Raw genomic sequence first — 7,550 nt, 5'->3', positions numbered from 1 at the left:
ACGCAATTTCTCAGAAGGTAATGGATCCAGAAACTTTGTCAGGGTTACAGGCTGATGTGGTCGAATGTCTTGTCAGCTTCGAGTTGTTGTTCCCACCATCCTTCTTCAATATTATGACGCACCTCCTCGTTCACCTAGTTGAAGAGATTAGAATTCTCGGTCATGTATTTCTACACAATATGTTCCCCTTCGAGAGGTTCATGGGAGTCTTAAAGAAATATGTTCATAACCGCGCTAGGCCAGAAGGAAGTATCTCAAAGGGCTATGGAACTGAGGAGGTCATTGAGTTTTGTGTTGACTTTCTTCACGACCTTAAGCCGATTGGTGTTCCTGAATCTCGGTATGAGGGGCAGCTGGTCGGAAAAGGCACACTAGGAAGGAAAGCAAAGGTGTGCGGGGACAAGATTTCTTTCAATCAAGCACACTACACGAGTTCTATACAATTCCATATTGGTGGCTCCAGTAAATCGAGAAACACAAGAATGTTTTACGAGAAATAAACCCGGGGCAGCCCGAGTCCTTGATTACACGTCAACACATGAATACCTTCGGCGAGTTGGTTGCAAAGACATCTCATGAATACCAGCTGTTGTAGAGCAAGCTGTACTTGTTGGCCAAGTTACCATCTTCAAACATATGTACATTCCAAGGGTACGAGATAAATGGGAATACATTTTACACGATCGACCAAGATAAAAAGAGCACCAACCAAAACAGTGGTGTCCGCTTCGATGCAAAAGACGAGAATGGGAAGACCACCACATATTATGGGTACATAGAGGAGATATGGGAACTTGACTATGGACCTACTTTTAAGGTCCCTTTGTTCTGGTGCAAATGGGTGAAGCTCAACGGTGTACAGGTAGACGATAAGTACGGTATGACAACAGTGGATCTCAACAATCTTGCGTACATGGACGAGCCATTCGTCCTAGCCAATGAGGTGGCTCAAGTTTTCTACGTGAAGGACATGTCTAGCAAATCGAGAAAAAGAAATCAACAAAAGAATACATCAACCGAGGAGCCAAAGCGCCACATAGTTCTTTCGGGGAAAAGAAACATCGTGGGAGTGGATGACAAGACAACATGTCAGAAGATTATAATAAGTTTAAAGAAATTCCGCCCTTCACGGTGAAAATTGACCCAAGCATCTTGCTAAATGATGAAGATTCTCCATGGCTACGGCGTAGAAGATCACAACAATAGATGGCGATGTAATAATGTATTTTTCATATATATTTACCAAGACAATCTCTACATTTATGTAATAATGAGAACCCTTTCCCCAAGACTGTTAGAGGAGATGGAGTCTTTCAGGGGCTTGTAGGGAATTTTTTCCGAGGAGCAGCTTCCGAAGATGACGTAGGGCGTGTGCACCAACGACATCTTCGAGAAGCTGCGCCACGGGAGATTTCCCAACCTTTTCCTTCATCCATGGGAACGAAATTATGCTTGGCTTGTTGATCTGCTTGGCAAGGCGTATCGATGCTCCTTTTATAGGCACGACACCGCTTCTACTTTGTCTTGTTCCTTCGACAGAGCGTCGTGCGCTACATGCTTTATCTCATCGTGCAGTGCGTCCACCCACGCGTCCTTATCCTGCCGACAACTTTAGTCCCGGTTGCACCCACCAGCCGTGACAAAAGGTTACCGACACATCCTTATCCTGCCGACAGCTTTAGTCCCGGTTGCACCCACCAGCCGTGACAAAAGGTTACCCGCACGTCAGCCCCCCAGATAAGGCCCTCCTAGATAAGCCTCCCCCAGTTAAGGCCCACTATCATTTGTCCTGGTTTGAGCCTCCACCCGGGATGAAAGTTTCCCGCGCCACTGCGTTCCCGCCTATTTTCTTCCCGCGTTCCCGCCTCCGTCTTCCCGCCATTTTTTTCACTATATATATGTAGGCTTGGCCTCCATTTACATATCACATCTAGACTCATATCTGCAAACATCATCACTCTCCCCCATGGCTTCCATCGTATGTCTAACACCCCGGGAGGCGGAGGCGCTTTGCGCCTCGAACTACCCCTGCCCGCCAGGCTACCGCGTCCCGACCGGCTGGTTGCTGAGCGTCGGAGGCGTACCGGTCCCTCCTATCCCTCTAGGTGTGCCACGTGAGATGGACATCACGAACCACTACTATTTCGAGCTCACGCCTGAGCAGCGGAGGAACCCCCAGTGGCATCCCGACTACAGCCCGACTTGGGACAGCTTCTTCATCAATCGGCGTGAGAGGGCGGTTGCCGAGTACGAGGAGGATGGCCCGCCTCCTTCGAACTTCAACGAGGCCGGCCGTCGGCTGTGGTGGCGCGGCCGGACTCTCCAGAGCGTCATGGCCTACCGTGGCCCCCGCCTGCGCTATCCTCAATCCCAGCCCACGCGTGCTCACCCACCGAGGTTCGACAACCGCGACCCCGATGGTAGCGACGATGACGTCGGCGACTATAATGACTACAGTGGCGAGTATTAGAGGGCTAGGAACGTCTATGACTGAATGGCTCCAACATTCGAATCTGGTCATGTATCTTAATTTTCAGTTGAGCTATGTACTTTAATTCCAGTTCAATCGTAATAAAATTTCGTAACAACCACTTTATTGAACAAAAACAACCGACAACGACTTTATAAACTAAATTTAAACTAAAAGAACCGACAACGACTTTATTGAAATTACAATAAAATAGATAAATGACTAGTCTAGTCTCTACTCGTCGTCGGAGGTTGTCTCCGTCCAAATGTCATCCCACCGAGGGTCGTTTTCGGTCCAAGTTGTATTCGGGTTCTCGAGCTCGAACTCGGCGACGGCCCGACGGTGGCGCCTGTTGGACCTGCGTTGGGCCCTGAGGTCAGCGAAGAACGCGTCGGTGTTGTCGACGTCGTTGGGGAACTGCGCCCTCCACTGGCGCATCAACTGCTCGTCGTGCTCGGCGATAGCGATCATGCGCTGCACCTGGCGGTGCCGGCGACGGTCGTCGTCGTCGACGAGGCACGACGCTGGCACGAGGAACTTCGCCTCCTCTAGCGAATCAACATTCGGGAAGTTCATGTGGCGCCGTGGCCGCCGAAATCGCCACGCCGCCACGCCGCCGCGTCGTAAGCGCGCGCCGCCAGCTCCGGTGTGTTGTACGTGCCGAGGGTGAGGCGGAAGCCACCGGCGCGTATCTCGGCGTAGAACCTACCTCTCGGACGCACTCGAACTCCATGGAAACCGGACGACCCTCGACGACATGGAGGCATCCCGGAGATGAATGAGCGGAGGCGATGGCGACGTGTGGCTGCGCCCGCACGCGGCGCTCTATATAGCGCACGCGGGGCATGGCACGTGTAAGCCACGGCTACACGTCGCACGCCGGCAGCGACGGGGCGAGGCACGTGTAAGCCACGGCTACACACGTCGCACGCCGACAGCGACGGGGCGAGGCACGTGGAAACGACGGCGACACGTGGCACGGGGAAACTTAGTCGGTGTCACTCCGCATATCATTCCGGGTGAAACATACACGACTATCAATGTTTGATATGATGCGAGATGCAAATAGCTATATGGATGTCATATTCATGTTCATTGGATTTTTCTGATCAATTTTCATATATAAAATATTTCTATTTGAGTTACCATTTAAAAGTTATTGAAATAATAGTTTTTTATTAAATTAAAAAAGAAAAGGGGTTCAGAAATGGGACTGATCCGCGTCCAACGGCTCCAGGCCGTTGGATTCAAACGCCGGAGCCGTTGGATGGGCAGGCCACGGATCAGCTCCCACCCCCTTTTGTAGCGGGTCGTGCCACGGCCCGCGATAAAAGACCCCCCTTTTATCGCGGGTGGTGCCACGGCCCGCGATAAAAGGGGGTTGAGTATATAACCCGCGCATCGCGGGCGGAGCAACCACCCGCGACACTGGAGGCAACCCTAGACGACGAATCCACGCCGCCAGGCTGCCCAAATCCCGCGTCGCCATCTTCCTCGCTTCCGGCCACCGCCACCGCCTCCCTCTGCGCCGCCCCCGCCGCCCTCTGCGCCGCTCCCGCCGCCCTCTGCACCGCTCCGCTGCCCTCTACGCCGCTCCACTGCGCCACCCGCGCGTGGCAACCTCGCGCCGCCCCCGCCACCTCACGCCGCCGCCACCTCGGGCAGCCGCCAGCTCGGGCCGCCGCCACCTCGATCTGCGCCGCCCCCGCCACCTCTGCGCAAGTAGAACCGCGCAGCCGCCGGCACCGGCCGGCCCGGCCGGCCATGTTTTTTTCTTTTCTTTTTTAGTTAGTTGTTAGATTAGTTTAATTATATTGTATTTAGTTTTAGTAATTAGTACTCCCTCCGTCCTCAAATAAGTGGACATCTAGCCTCTAAACTTTGTCCATAAAAGAGTGTACTCCTATCTTCCCAATGCAATTTAATTGCTTCTCTCTCATCGCACGGAAATCAAACCCAATAATATTGAGCATATATTCTTCTTTCTTTTTACATGCAATTAGCTTATTGGAGGTGAAAGAATTAAAGAGGAGAGATGCATGTTCCCAATGTACTTTTCACTCCACCTCATAATTTATCTTGAAAACCCCGCAGGTACACTTATTTGTGGACGGAGGGAGTAGTTAGTAATTAGTTCAATTATTTTATATTTAGTTTAGTTATTTTTCTATTTAGTTTAATTATTTTGTATTTAGTTACTTTAAGTTTATTGTAAGTATTTTGTATTTAGTTAGTTAATTTAAGTTTTTGTAAGTATTTTGTATTTAGTTAGTTTTGTTAGTTATTTAGTTTTAATTTAGTATTTAGTTAATTAGCGCGAAACACGAACCCGACGCCGACACCGGCCCTCTCCCTCTCGCTAACACAAACCCGACGCCGACACCGCCCCCCCCCCTCTCGCGCCCTCTTTTCCCTACTCCACGCCGCCTTCCCCTCCTCTCCCTCGACGAGACCTCTGGAAATGCCGCAACTTCCCTCTCCTCTCCCTCTCGCCGACGCTAGTCGCCGACACCCTCACGCGGCCTCTCCCTCTCGCAAACACCCTCTCGCAAACACCCCTCTTCCTCTCGTGAAGAACCGACGCCGATTAGGGTTAGGGTTTGGTTAGTGTTTGGTTAGCTAGGGTTAGGGTTTGGTTTGGGTTAGAATATGTACTTATCGATTTAATTTTTTGCAGAAACAATGGATCCATTCGAACGGGACTTGGAACAGGAAGACATTTTCGAGAACATAATCCGCGATGGTGCAGAAGCCGACCGAGAAGACCGCGACTCCGGTGATGGAGAAGCCGGCGGCTCCGGTCATGGAGAAGCCGACGGCTCCGGTGATGGAGAAGCCGATGGCTCCGGTGATGGACAAGCCGACGGCTCCGGTCATGACGAGGTATACGATTAGTATAGAGGCATTAATGGAATTCTATATGTACATATGTATAGAGGCATTAATGGAATTCTATATGTATTCTCTTAGGCCTCCGAAGATAAGTTGGACAAACGAGGCCCGACAAAGAAGTTGACCAAAAAAGACCACTTCACAATTGAAGCTATATCATCGGAAGGCCAACCTGTGGCACCCCCAGCTGTTAGAACGAAATTTAAAAATCAGTGCGGAGTTCTAGTTAGGGATTCTCTCCCGATCACTATTAGAGAATGGAACAAGATCAAGAAGGTGTCCGAAAATCAGGTTACCGATCGGTACAAAGACACACTTTTTGACGACCTCATGGCACATTTCACTTTGCCAGATTTGGGATCGGAGTGCGAGATGGCTAAGCGAGGGCGCTAGTGAAGAAATGGGCTCTTAAGAAGATGGGGGAACTTTTCCGGGCGTATAAGAACCGGTTATGGGCAACTTATAAGGCCGAGAAGAAGCTTCCAGTATTCGAGAACTATCTAGCGAAGCAGGAGCATAATTGGGAAGAATTTGTGAAGTACAAACAATCAGAGGAGGCTGTGAACCTGTCCAAGAAAAACAAGAAGAATGCAAGCGAAAAGAAATATCACCATCATACGGGGCGAGGGGGCTACGAAGTAGCCATGCCTAAGTGGGATGCACAAGAGGCTGAGATGGAGTGGAATGGGATCACTCCAGAACCCACGCGAGAAGGATGGGACGTTAGGGCTCGAAATTGGTTCCTTGCGCATGGCTGTGAGTATGACATGAAGACATGGAACATTGTTGAAAGTGACAGCAGGGTTAGGGTACCCAGGGAAAAATGGATTCAAGTGACGACAGATATAAAGGAGGGAAAACTAAATTTTGCTCCCGATAGAGAGAAAGACTTGCTGACGCTTGTCCTCGGTAATCCTGAGAAGGGAGGACGAACAAGAGGCTTCGGCCCTAGTGTTCCATGGTCGCTTGGGTTTCCGGACGACGCGGAGACTTATAGAAGCCGAGCGAGAGCAAAACAACGCGAGGTGGAGGTGCAGAATGACCGGATGGCCGAGTTCCAACACCGACTTGACCAGCAGCAGCGGGAGATTCAGCAGCAGCAGCGGGAGATAAATGAACTAAAAGGATAGCGCCAGCCAGATAATACTGCCGGCATATCTTAGCGGCGAGACAGCAGCGTGGCCGACTCGGAGGTGGCACCGCCTTTAAAGATGATAGATGGCGGTCCTGGCGACCCCGTGGATGGAATCAAGGAGCAAACACCTTGTGATCAACATGACGTGTTCAGGAACGTATCTGTTAAGGTGGCGGTCGGCTATGTATTACCTGCATTTGGAGCTGAAGGTGAGCCGGCAACATGGCATGGCAATGAGATTCCAGCTGGCTATGCTCGTGTCGGGGTGGATTCAGTTGTACCGTCGTGGGAGACATTGCAGCTCGAAATCCCTGGAGGTGATGGGGGGTTACACTCGGAGAGGTGCTTGGGAGAAATCATTCTGCGAGAAAAGAAGAACATCGGATCGCCGGGCTGGGTAGCCCCTAGTACCCGGTCGTCCCGGGTCACCATCACCTCCTCCAGGTGATCGCAGGCCACCATCACCTCCTCCTACTGATCACATGTCGCCACCATCACCCCATGGGTACGACGTCGACCACGACATCCTTAGTCCATCTCCATCTCCAGCGCCGCCGCCTCCGCCCACTAAGACTCGGAATGCACCCAACCGGAAGCGTTTGAAGAGTCCTGTCCGCAAGATGTCGCCCCTCCCAAAAGTACCAAAGGTTCCTCCCCCCCGTCCTTACGATCGTACTGTCGAGGAAAATGAATCCAAAACCTCCAGCGCCAGAGCCATACATAGAGAAGCAAAAAGAATATGCTCTTAGTTTTCTGAACACACCATCGCAATATGACTTACACGAGAGGAAGGATGACTATACACGCGCACTTGCGAAGGTAATTGAGGACAAGAAGGATAGTGCTGGTAAGAAGAAGGATAGTGCTAGCACGAGCAAATCATCAGCAAGAAGTGTAGCCGGGAAGAAATCAAGTTCAATAAGTGCACCCAAGGCCAACCAAGCGACAACAGGCAGAAAAGAAAAGAAAGTTTCCCAGCTCGGAGCACAAGCCAAACAATCGCTCCCACCACTCAAAGTGTTGCAAGTTCCCTTGGCGTACCAGAAACTTGGT

The sequence above is a fragment of the Lolium rigidum genome, chromosome 7 (genome assembly GCF_022539505.1).
Source record: "Lolium rigidum isolate FL_2022 chromosome 7, APGP_CSIRO_Lrig_0.1, whole genome shotgun sequence".
NCBI lineage: Eukaryota > Viridiplantae > Streptophyta > Magnoliopsida > Poales > Poaceae > Lolium > Lolium rigidum.
The sequence above is the reverse complement of the archived record's forward strand: the minus strand, read 5'-3'. Positions refer to the sequence as shown.